The sequence below is a fragment of the Bos indicus genome, chromosome 4, assembly GCF_029378745.1.
Source record: "Bos indicus isolate NIAB-ARS_2022 breed Sahiwal x Tharparkar chromosome 4, NIAB-ARS_B.indTharparkar_mat_pri_1.0, whole genome shotgun sequence".
NCBI lineage: Eukaryota > Metazoa > Chordata > Mammalia > Artiodactyla > Bovidae > Bos > Bos indicus.
This window is the reverse complement of record NC_091763.1, coordinates 34,116,738-34,130,235: the sequence shown is the minus strand read 5'-3', so window position 1 is coordinate 34,130,235 and position 13,498 is coordinate 34,116,738. Positions and strand designations below refer to the sequence as shown.

At 40.7% G+C, this 13,498-nt stretch overlaps 2 protein-coding genes across 4 annotated transcripts in view; one reads left to right on the top strand and one right to left on the bottom strand.

The window, feature by feature from the left end:
• Positions 1–13,498, top strand: part of GRM3 (glutamate metabotropic receptor 3) — a 252,423-nt gene that overhangs the window by 67,949 nt on the left and 170,976 nt on the right. The window lies entirely within an intron of this gene.
• The window catches only part of LOC139182686 (uncharacterized), a 472,105-nt gene that overhangs the window by 389,028 nt on the left and 69,579 nt on the right, over positions 1–13,498 (bottom strand). The gene's annotated exons all lie outside the window — the stretch shown is intronic.

Sequence of the window (13,498 nt, the reverse complement as noted above, 5' to 3'; positions counted from 1 at the left end):
ATTGGGCTCATAAAATTGGCTCCTAAAAATATCTAACTATCTGAAGACCTGTTCTGCCAGTTTTTTCCAGAGCACAGAGTACCTCGTTTCTGATCTCCACCTCCTTTCAGGGGGTGTTGAGGTCAGCATCTGCAGCAGCTCATAATTGAATTCTTGTAGAGATAAACAGCAAGTACCAATTTGTAGGAGACAATTAGAAACAATCTGTATTCATCTAAAATCTTCACTTCTTTGCCTCTTATGTGGGAATGATCGTTCCCCTAGAACCTGACCCTAGTTGGTTCTCTGTCTGTTTATTCTGATGATTTAATAACTGAGCAACTAGCACTCCTAATGGCTACTCCTAAAACACCATCTCCCTCAACTAATGTCATCAGAATGGCAGGGCATACTGATAGGAGCCATCAAATGTGGTATCAGACATGAGAAACAAGGCTTTTTTAGAAAGTACAGAGAACCTGCAGGTGGTGGTATTAGAGGGGAATCTGTATTTTCTTTTTGTTTTCATTTGTTTTCCAAATTTTGAAAATGCTTTATTTATCTAATCAGAAAAGTTATTTTTTAACATCAACGTAAATCATACATCATATCCCATGCTGAAATAGAAAGCCAACAGATCTCACTGCAAGGTCCACTTCAGCCAAAATGGAACAAAATCATTTTGGAGGAATGGGGTCATGGGAAACTTTCAGGCTTGAGAAAGAGGCATGTGTCATGAGATGAGGAGAATCAGCATTTCCCAAGGGGTCAAGAGGGTTAAGAAGTCACACAGAACATTATTAACATCATCCTTATTTGAGGGCAGGAAAAGTTTGATCTGATCCAATGTAAAACGTATTATTTATTTTTAAGAGTCTTCAATGAACTTCTATGCTGCCAAGATCTCTAGTCAATGGGGAGCTAAGAGTGCAGGCTTCATAGCATGGTGTTCATGAACCTGGTGAATTTACCACAGTCCACAGGCCGACTGTATCCTGCAGATACTTCCCACATACTGAGGGCAGGTACCATCAGTAAGTAGGGTTTCCATGAACCAAGCTCAGAAAACTGATGTGTAAAAGCCTGAGGTCATTTTATTAATTCGCAAAAACAAACAATGGTCTTAGAGACCCAAGTACCTAATTGTGTGCAACTAGTCCAACTGCTGCATTGAGACAGACCTGATCAGGGAGCCAATTCATAACCAGAAAACAATTTTAAGAAGCATGAATTCAAAACTGAGAGAGGTAATGAAAACGAAAGTATTCATGAAAAGGCACTTTTCCAAATGGTTTATAGAACCCCTTCAGTTTCTGCTGAAATGGTTAAGGTGGAAGGTTTCTGTTCTCATCTTTAATTGTGAAATGAAAACATAGCCTACAATCTTATTTTCAAATTCTTGGGAGAAGCCTCACGTCAGTCCCCAGCTACTAAACACAACTTTATATTTTTCACTCTAATTTGCTCTATGTTTTAATTAACAACCCTGAAGTTGCCTTGAAAAGTGTTTCCTACCTTTCTCAGCCTGAGTAAAATCTGCCTCACACTATCTGGTGAAGCCAGACAATTATCTTATTTATGTCCCAATATCTTGACACAACACAATTAAGGAAGCTGGAAAGTGGAGCACAAAGCAGTACTGGGATTGTTTTTCTGTTTTCCAGAGGATACTGAGCATTTCTATAATAATGTAAGGAGACTGGGGTCACTCAAGAGAAATTATTGCTTCTACTGTGATATGTCCTTCTTCGTGGCTGGGAAAAATGAATACTAATGTGCTCAGATACATGAATTCAAAAGCTTTCAATTTACTTGGTAGCATCAGTGCCATTAATTTATACTCTGCTAATTTAGAATATATGATTTAACCTGCATGCATGAATGCTAAGTCGCTTCAGTCGTGTCCGGCTCTGTGCGACCCTATGGACAGCAGCCTACCAGGCTCCTCTGTCCACAGGATTCTCTAGGCAAGAATCCTGGAGTGGGTTGCCATTTCCTACTCCAGCAATTTAAGCTGAGATGAACTGAATTTAAATGTAATAAAACCACATTTAAATATTCTATATTAATTTTTGTAATCCTGGACACAATTCAATCTCAAAGTTTTACTACTATCCAAATCATAAATACATTCTGTTGGGTTAGTCAAAAAGTTCCTTCAGGTTTTTTCCATAAGCTGTTATATGACAAGAGAAAACGAAAAAGATGAATTCCTAGATTATCTTGGAAACTGTCTCAACCCTTTGCTTCACCCCTTGGCTGGAACATTTACGTAGACCCCCAGGGATGGTAAGGGTTGATCAAAGTGACTGGCAAGACCGCCTCACTTGTAGGGTCCAGTTTTCTAGGGACAGAACACAATGTGCCCAGGTGGAAGCCTGCTGAGTCAGGCTTGCACAAGTAGCTGCACATCCCTGATAGACACCCTCAGCAAGCAAGCTTTCAGTGTTTATTTATAAACACAGAGAACACAGGGTTATCATTATTTTCAAGAATCTAAGATTCTTAAACAGGGCTTATGGGTGGGGGATTCATATTCCAATGAGCTGATCTTTATCAGAACCATGAGCTGAAGCTCAGCTTTGGGCTCCCTAAAGAACTCAATTATTCTCCTTTGGCCAATATTCATCACAAATCCAACTCTGTCTGTGCTGTAAGTGAAAAAGCACACAAGAGAGAACAGAATGATCTCCATCTCACCCTCTTTCATTTTTTTTAATCTTTCTTAAGAAAACATTTTGGCCCTGGTAAACACTCAGGTACTTGACAGTTCTATCACCTGAATACATTTCCCTAAAACAAGAGAAATAATACAACGCCAGGTTCAAGAGCCAGCCTATGTACCAAAAAGTAGCTGACAGTCGGCACACTAGAGTTACTCTTCCGGAGGAAAAACCAGGCAGAACAAACATAAAAAAGAACAACCTTCTAGGAGATAATTTCCCACAAGCTGTATAAACTTTCTTTAGCTAAACAAACAGTCCTAGAGATGAACTTTTGTTTTCCTATTTTGGGGACACATCATAATGATTACCTGCGGTTTTTCTCACTGGAAAACTTGACCACGAGACAAAATATGTTCTTTGTTTTTCCCAGCTGAATGTCTCATAAAGATATTTTCAGAATCTAAGTTTTTCCCTTGTGAATGATTTTATAAAATTTAATATCAACTGTATAACCATCAGATCAGACTTTGTCAAAGGACAGATCCTCAAGCCATGCTCCAGAAATTCTACCCTGAGACAGGCAAAGCGTTTGTTTGTTAAGGACCACCTTCACAATCTCCCATTCCCCAATATATCTTAATACTCCACAACCCCAAAGAGGTGGGAGAAGCTGCCGTGCGTTAAATTGTCAGGTGCAAGTTTCATGAAATGTCAATGTATTCCGAAGATTTTCTCTGGGGCAACACTCTCAAAAATCAACCTCAGATAATGGAGCAAAGACATGGAGTAGATAAAGAGCTATAACTGTGTGCTAGGAGAAGGAGCTTGCATCCACAAGTCATAGAAACAAATCAGAAAAAGACATCAGTGTCCACGTAAGACCTTGGCCCTCCATCCATATGAATGTATAACTGGGAAAGGCCCAGCCATGGGAGAGACTTAGGTTTAAGCAGTTAGGAGAAGTCTGCTCAGTATGACTGAGTCATCCTCCTACCAAAATGATTTTCTAATGTCTCACCTCTTACCACTTTTTTTCACCTGCCTTTTCTGAAATTTCTGGTCTCCTCTCACACATGAAGTATCCGAGTAGTCTTACCTCAAACTATAATTTGAATTTGGAACATGAAGCCACTCACCCCTTAAAATGATGGTTTAATCAAAGCCTCATCTGAGAAGGGCAAGACCTTCTGTCTGCTTCACATCTTTGCTACAGGAGTGAAATGTCACTGGGGCTTACGGAATGCCCATGTCCTGTATTACAATTACAACAAATACAAGGAGAGGAATTTTCACTTTGTTCTCTAGGAATGTGCATTCATTTGTTCATCCCACTTCAACTCGGGTTAAACTTTTACTCAGCCAAGTGGAATGATTCATCAGGTAACACATGGAAATTTGATAGCATAGTTAGAAAATCTCAGCTCTACTGAAAGCATTTCAAGGAAACACAACTTCTTCACCAGTCCCTTTAACTGAACCAGGCAAATGAAACAGTATAATGAATTCATACCTTTCTAAAAGATCCTTTCTAGTCTTAACCTGCCCAGGAGGACATAAGTCAGGTATGTTCAGTTTAGTTCAGTCGCTCAGTCATGTCTGACTCTTTGCAACCCCATGAATCACAGCACGCCAGGCCTCCCTGTCCCTCACCAACTCCCGGAGTTCACTCAGACTCACGTCCATCGAGTCAGTGATGCCATCCAGCCATCTCATCCTCTGTCGTCCTCTTTTCCTCCTGCCCCCAATCCCTCCCAGCATCAGAGTCTTTTCCAATGAGTCAACTCATCGCATGAGGTGGCCAAAGTACTGGAGTTTCAGCTTTAGCATCATTCCCTCCAAAGAAATCCCAGGGCTGATCTCCTTCAGAATGGGCTGGTTGGATCTCCTTGCAGTCCAAGGGACTCTCAAGAGTCTTCTCCATCACCACAGTTCAAAAGCATCAATTCTTCGGTGCTCAGCCTTCTTCACAGTCCAACTCTCACATCCATACATGACCACTGGAAAAACCATAGCCTTGACTAGATGGACCTTTGTTGGCAAAGTAATGTCTCTGCTTTTCAATATGCTATCTAGGTTGGTCATAACTTTTCTTCCAAGGAGTAAGCGTCTTTTAATTTCATGGCTGCAGTCACCATCTGCAGTGATTTTGAAGCCCCCCAAAATAAAGTCTGACACTGTTTCCACTGTTTCCCCATCTCTTTGCCATGAAGTGATGGGACCGGATGCCATGATCTTCGTTTTCTGAATATTGAGCTTTAAGCCAACTTTTCACTCTCCACTTTCACTATCATCAAGAGGCTTTTTAGTTCCTAAAAAGGTCCTTTCTAGTCTTAACCTGCCCAAGAGAACATAAGTCAGATATGTTCAAAGACCTTAAAATCAACTAAAGCTTTGAGACTTTTATAACTCCCCATCCCTAAAGTTTGCCTAATTTACCTCTACTGAAAAAGTTGTTTAATCCCATTATTTTCTCTCTTATTGTAGTCATCTATTTCAGATATTCTATATCTGATGGTTACAGATACTCTATATCACTTAGCCTATCAGTTCTGACCCTGCTCAGATTTCACACAGCAACCTCATTTTAGCAATATAACCAAATATTTTCATACTCCCTATTAATAAGAAGTACTCAAAGTTTTTCTCCTTTTTGCATGGGTATTAAAATACTTATTTGAAAACTAAGTATGTTTTTTAATAGATACAGTTAAAAGTAGAATAAACTCGTCTTGAGTTTTTATTCAGCCTTTTAGGGATGGACTAGATAAGTACTATTAAAATTAATTTGTAAGAGGACATTCATAATTGTCAATGATACCAACACTGATACTGTTTCATTATCACTTCAGTAATTCTTTAAACGGAGAAGGCAATGGCACCCCACTCCAGTACTCTTGCCTGGAAAATCCCATGGATGGAGGAGCCTGGAAGGCTGCAGTCCATGGGGTCGCTGAGGGTCGAACATGACTGAGCGACTTCACTTTCACTTTTCACTTTCATGCATTGGAGAAGGAAATGGCAACCCACTGCAGTGTTCTTGCCTGGAGAATCCCAGGGACGGGAAGCCTGGTGGGCTGCTGTCTATGGAGTCACACAGAGTCGGACACGACTGAAGTGACTTAGCAGTAGCAAGTTCTTTAAAGATTCATAATATCACATGGGGTCACAAAAAGAAACCATCCTTGCCAATGTGTTTTGACCATGAACCAGAACACATTTAATTTCTTCCTTTACATCTCCAAATATAGATGGCAATCTTTCAATACTGTTCACAAACATATTAAACAGTAACATCAAATATTTGGAAGTTTGAAGTATAAGAAAGAAAAAGAAAGGTGATATACTTAATTTTAATTATTTTGAGATTAATTTCATGAATTTTACACCTAAAGGATTCTATTTGCTATAGCTGTACGGTGAATAAATTTTTCTCTTGAAAACTGATAATTAATTCTTCCACCTTGGAAGGCTGAAAAGCCTAGACTTCTGAATATATTTACATGGAAATTAACATTCTCTTCTCCTATTTCTTTGAAATTTCTTTACAGACTATCTTTCCTCATTCAGTTCTGACTGTATCAAACATCTATTAATACAGTTTCCTTTTCTCTATATTCTGAAAGCTTGGGGTTTAGAGAAACCTCAAGTGTGCAAAAGTCTGCAAACTAAGAACAAGCCAACCAATGTTAACTATGAACTATTTCCTTTAATCCTGCGAACAGTGTTGAAAATATTATTAGGCTAACCTCACATAGGCAACTATTTCCTAGTCACCTACAGTTCCTCCCTCCATACATACAGCAGCATGTTTCTGCAATCAAAAAGAGAGAGAGAGAGCTCTAATAAGGAAGCTGATGGGTATCATTGATTATATTTTCACATGTATCTGGAGTCTGGTAGGCAATGCTAATGTATCAGTGAATGCTAGAAAACCATTTGCAATTAGATATTCCAGCTACCGCTTTCTTCATCCCTTCCTTCTTCCTTCTTTCTTTTAAATTGCTTTGCCTCTTTCTTTCAATGTCATTTATTTCTCAATCTTTGGACCATTTATTTTCTCATTAAAGTGAAACACAAAGAATGGGTTTCATTACCTCTCAGACAAGAGAAATGCTGGTTGATTGGCACCAACATACAGGTTCCCTCACTGCAGAACTCAAAGTCATCTCACTTCCCATCTTTGAGACAGATTCTTCACAAAAGATAAGTGATTTGAGAATCAAAGGGTCACTTTGCTCAAAGAGGGAGGAAAGGCTGAACTGGCAGCTTGGTCTCCATACTGAGGAGTGAGCCAGAAGACAAAGGCCTAAGTTTTAAAAATAAATAAATAAATAAACAAACAAACAGAAAAGACATATTGACCCAAGTCCAAATATTGATACTATCAGATCTGGCAATGAAAAGATAACCAGAGTCTTTTCCATTGTTTTGTATACATCTTTTTGAGAAGCTCCAGTTTGGACAAAGCAAAAACTGAGAACAAAAGGAAGAGAGGAAAAAATATATATAAAATAAATAGACATCATTTTGTCAAGTTTCTAATTTTTCTTTTTGAGGCCCCCTAACAATTGGAGAAGACTCTTGAGAGTCCCTTGGACTGCAAGGAGATCCAACCAGTCCATTCTGAAGGAGATCAGCCCTTGGATTTCTTTGGAAGGAATGATGCTAAAGCCGAAACTCCAGTACTTTGGCCACCTCATGCAAAGAGTTGACTCATTGGAAAAGACTCTGATGCTGGGAGGGATTGGGGGCAGGAGGAGAAGAGGACGACAGAGGATGAGATGGCTGCATCACTGACTCGATGGACGTGAGTCTGAGTGAACTCTGGGAGTTGGTGATGGACAGGGAGGCCTGGCGTGCTGTGATTCATGGAGTCGCAAAGAGTCGGACACGACTGAGTGACTCATCTGATCTGATCTGAACAATTTTGGACCACCATGCATACAAAACATAACTGTCATCTGATAGACCTCACCTCTCTCCTCTGGAAAAACTTGTGTCTAAACCATTCATTTCTATACTCTTTTTTCAAGATCACAAGGCAAGATTTTGCTAATGAAGCTTATCAAAATATAACACTGGAAGATGAGACTCCAAAATACTGAAGCAAACACAAAAGTGGCAAAGCACCAGAAATGCTGCACTGGACTTCAGTCCAGCGGAAGGAAACCTACTCAAGATGAGAAAACCCACACTATGCTCACACAGATCTACGGACCATTTGAGCCAAAAATTATACGTTATATTTCTAATTCTCAAGACAAAGTGAACATTACTAAGAGACATACTTTGCAATGAATTCATTAAAATGTCAGACTATTTTCAATTCTGACATTTTTGTATTTCGGATTTTTTTATCCTTCAAAATGAAGCACGATGTAGTGACAGAAATATTCCTTAAAGTTTAAAGTGAACAGAGCGCCTCCTTTTTCCTAACTTATTGTTAATTCCATCAATAAAATGATATCTAGAATTCCCTTTGTCATTTGTAAGCAATCATGTGAGACGCAAGAAGAATTTAGTAGAGTCTATCTATGGTCTCCAGAAGCTTATAATCTAAAAGGACTGAGTGGATGGAGTGTCAAAGGCCACCCACATTGCATGGCCATTACAGATGCTAAAAGTTCAGAGGAAGAGAGACCATTTCCAGCTGGTTTTGGTTAAAGAAGTTTCTTTGGAAGGGCTTAAGGAGGGCAGTATGCAATTTTCATCAATTTTTTCAAATGATGGATGAAACAGAGGATGATACAAATCAATCTGATGACACCAACACAAAACGTAGAGTCAAAGAAGTACAAGGGTCTCATCTGTGTACCCCTGTCTGAGTTGTTACGAGGAATAAAGGAGTGAAGTAGTTTGGAATGGAGCCTGATAGATGCAAGGACTAGGTACATATTCATCGTTACTATGGAAAATAGTTGGCACACTACTTAGATCATAGGGCAGATGGACCTGTTAGTCAGGTGCCCCTCAGGTAAATGCAGGAGAGATGGGAGGTTACTCAAGGACTCCAGGGACATGCTGTTAAACTAGGGACACTGACCATAGACCAATATGGACAATAGAGGCTGATTTCATAAACTGTCTTCTTTAATTATCAAGTAATAGCAGTATTCCTGGAGAAGGAACTGGCGAACCATTCTAGTATTCTTGCCTGGACAGAATCCCATGGACAGAGGAGCCTGGCGGGCTACAGTCCACAAGGCCGCAAAGAGTCAGACATGACTGAGTGACTGAACAACAATAGCATTATTGGAAAAAAACACTCTTGTAAATCACAATTTTACCACCTGAACAAAACAAGTATTTTCATTGCTTTGTATTCCCTTCCAGGGATTTGTCCATATGGCTGAATATTTTTTACCTAGAAGTTGTCATACAATTTTGCACTCAGACTTTTTTCACTGAACATTCTAACATCGAATATATCTTTGCTGCTTTTTAAAATCTTTTTTGAGGAAACACACTTCCCTAGAAGACAGAATTAGACCTGCAACAGCCACTCAGGAGATTAAAAGCAGACACTGAAAAGAATTTTGTCTCTGCAAGAGTAGCTAAAAAGAGAAATTATTTCTTGACGAGTTTTTATAAATACACTTCTCTGGAAGGTCCTTCAGCAAATGGCGCCATGTTCCATGTCTTAAATTTTTCAAAGCAACACCAGCAACAAAATGTTGCCCTACTGTCTTTCTCCCCTCTCTGCCTTCCCCTTCCTCCTCATCTTCAGGACACTCAGACATGTCAGACTTATCTTGATCTGATTCTATATTTTTAGCAAATTGTCTGGAATCCAAGTCTTTCCTCACTTACTTCAATGTGCACTCAGGCAACGTGCTCAACCTCTCTAAGCCTCCGGTTTCATTCCCTGTAAAATGAGAGGAGTATGAATACATCCACAGAGGATTGCTGTAATAAGTCAAGGAGGGATTCCATGAGAGGCAGCATGTATCGCGGTAAATGCACAGACTGAAACCATTCTGCCCAGATTCAAATTGCGTTCTACCCCTCCCTATGGAATCTCGAGGCTATCAAACATCTTGCCTCAGTTTACTCATCAGTACAATGGGAATGACAGTAATAATGGCTTCTATGTTCTTCCGTGTAGGTTGTTATGAGGAACAAAGAAGAAAAGTAGCTTGCAGTGGTGCCTGGTACATGCAAGGGCTAAGTAACTATTCATCATTACTATGGAAAATGGCTGGCACACTATTTAGATCATGGTAAACAGCCAACAAGTGCTAACTATAGATAGTACTTTCTCACATTCAAGCAGAATACTTTTATCATCTCTGGTAATCAGTATTTGTTTCATCACTAAACCCAAAGGATATCAGTCAGTTGAGTCACTCAGTCATGTCCAACTCTTTGCAACCCCATGGACTGCAGCACATCAGGCCTCCCTGTCCATCACCAACTCCCAGAGTTTACTCAAACTCATGTCCATTGAGTCAGTGATGCATCCAACCATCTCATCCTCTGTCGTCCCCTTCACCTCCCACCTTCAATCTTTCCCAGCATCAGGATCTTTTCCAATGAGTTGGTTCTTCGCATTGGGTGGCCAAACTATTGGAGTTTCAGCTTCAACATCCGTCCTCCCAATGAATATTTAGGACTGATTTCCTTTAGGATGGACTGATTGGATCTCCTTGCTGTCCAAGGGACTCTCAAGACCCTCCTCCAACACTACAGTTCAAAAGCATCAATTGTTCTGCACTCAGCTTTCTTCACAGTCCAACTCTCACATCCAAACATGACTACTGGAAAAACCATAGCTTTGACTAGACAGACCTTTGTTGGCAAAGTAATGTCTCTGCTTTTTAATATGCTCTGTAGGTTGGTCATAACTTTTCTTCCAAGGAGTAAGCGTCTTTTATTTTTTTTTTTAGCATCTTTTAATATTATGGCTGCAGTCACCATCTGCAGTGATTTTGGAGCCCCCAAAAATAAAGTCTGTCACTGTTTCCACTGTTTCCCCATCTATTTGTCATGAAATGATGGGACCAGATGCCATGATCTTCGTTTTCTGAATGTTGAGCTTTAAGCCAACTTTTTCACTCTCCACTTTCACTTTCATCAAGAGGCTTTTGAGTTCCTCTTCACTTTCTGCCATAAGGGTGGTGTCATCTGCATATCTGAGGTTATTGATATTTCTCCTGGCAGTCTTGATTCCAGTGTGTGCTTCATCCAGCCTGGCATTTTTCATGATGTACTCTACATACAAGTTAAATAAGCAGGGTGACAATATACAGCCTTGGCGTACTCCTTTCCCTATCTGGAACCAGTCTGTTGCTCCATGTCCAGTTCTAACTGTTGCTTTCTGACCTGCATGTGAACCTCATTAATTTAACCAAACAATTAATATAATATTTACCAAGTGCCAGGCACTGTTATTGGAGAAGGAAATGGCAACCCACTCCTGCAATCTTGCCTGCAGAATCTCATGGACAGAGGAGACTGACTGGTGGGCTACAGTCCAGGGGGTCGCAAAGAGTCAGACACAACTGAAGTGACTAAGCACAAGTACAGGCACTGTCATAAAGCACTTTCCAAATAGGAGCTCACCCCCATGAAACAGCTTCTGTTGTTTCTTCCACTTTACAAATGAGAAGACTGAAACCCCACACATCTCTAAGACTCCAGGTGATGGATCCATCCCAGTGCTAGCAGCCGACAGAGCTGGGATTTGAACTCAGGCTCTCTGGCTCTAGAAATCAAGTTCTTAACTATGGACTGTGTAGCTTCCAAGAAAGCAAGACGTTCAGCCCACAGGCCCTTTTCTCATGCAATCTCCTGGGCCACATGCCAAGCACCGTAAGCCCCATCTCAACACTAAAGATCTATGGGAATGAGGTCTGTAAACATTCAGGCTCCATGCCAGTGGCCACTTTGGTTTGTATTGCCAGGCTCCTCCAATCCCCCACCCGGCAAAGGCCACACACAGAAGCCTCACAGCTCAGGAGCGTCTGGGAAATTCAAAAAACAGAAGGCAGATGAGAAGCAGCGGGGAGTTTCATCCATGAATGTCTTCACACAGGGACCTAAATGCTGATTGAGGGTACGTTGCCCTCCATTGAGGAGAGACCGACTCCCGCTGGCAGGAAGCTCGGCGTTGACAACAACCACTGAAAGGGAGGCAGTGAGTCTGCCAGCTGGGATAGACATCTGGCAGAGGATCACAGGGACACCCCACCAGCCCGTCCAACCCGGAGCTGGATTTAAACTCATTTCCCCTTAGCACTATGCAAGAGCCTGCCCGGTCCACTGCTGGGAGAATAGAGCTAAAGAAACTCATCCAGAAGCAATCAGTTCCAAGGTAGAAAGGGTGGAACTTCTAACGATGCATCATTAGTGAGTTCTCCTGACCAGAACATGACTGAGGCTGGCCAGAGTCTTTTGATCACCTTGGTTTAAGGTTTTGTCTCCATATAAGCAGAGAGTAGGAGGATATCTTGACAATTTACTAACTAGCTCCAATCTCAATACCTCCCTTTCTCTCACTCACACACACACACACACACACACACAGCTGTTAAAAAACAAATGTCACAACAACATGGATGGACTTAAAAATCATCATACTAAGTAAAGTAAGCCAGACAGAGGAAGATAACTATCATATAATATCTCTTATATGTGGAATCCAAAAGAGAGAGAGAGAGATACAAATGAATTTATTTCCAAAATAGAAAAAGACAACAGACATAGAAAAAAACTTATGGTTACCAAAAGGGAAAGAGGGGCAGGGAGAAATAGATAAATTAGGAGATTGGAATTAACATATACACATTAGTGTATGTAAAATATCCAACAAGGACCTACTGTATAGCACAGGGAACAATGCTCAATATTTTGTATTAATCTTTAAGGAAAGAGAATCTGAAGAACATATATTAGATTGATCCAAAGGTTTTTTCAGGTTTTTCCATAAGATGTTGTGGAAAAAACTTTCTGGCCAATCCAATATGTATATATACGTATGTTGTTATTTAATCACCAAGTCACATCCAATTCTTTGCGACCCCATCAGGGAAGTCCATATGTATGTATATATATTCATATTTATGGGTTTCCCGAGTGTCTCCCTGGTGGTGTAGCAGTAAAGAATCCACCAGCAATTCAGGAGTCATGGGTTCAATTCCTGGGTCGAGAAGATCCCCTGGAGAAGGAAACGGCAAGCCCCTCCAGTATTCTTGCCTCGGAAATCTCGTGGACAGAGGAGCCTAGTGGGCTACAGTTCAGGGGGCTGCAAAAGAGACATTACTTGGCGACTAAACACCACCACCTATTTATACAACTGAATCACTGTGTTGTACAACTGAAACTAACAAGATTCTGAAAACTGACTTTGCTTTGATTTAAAAACAAAAAAGCAAAAGTCTTAATTTTTAGCCTTTAAAAAAAAAATTACAGAGGTTATTTTGCTTTGGTGCCTGAATTATCATCTAAGTGATCTATTCAAGGTCTCATCTTCCATTTTTAGTCAACGAAATCCCCAGCTTAGATTTCCCAAGCGCTCTGGTTTGGACTGCATTTCAGGTTCAGCCCTGTGTTCCCAATTTCAGACCCTGGTCCTGAGCCCCACTGTCCTTTGCATGCTGAAGTTTCTCAGCTAGTACAGTTCTCTGCTTTCCTTCCTGTGCCTGTAACTACAAGTGGCCCTGTAGCTCTAACCCGGCTGCTGCACAGCTGCCCCCAACATCCATGCTCTCCACTCCTCAGGACTTGTTGCTACCCAGCCCCTGGCCCTCAGACCACCTCATCACAGATCCCATGAGAGACTCTGCTTCTGGTGACCCATGTCAACTCTATTCTTGGTCATACCTAACCAGGCTTCCCATTTGACTGTCAGCTTC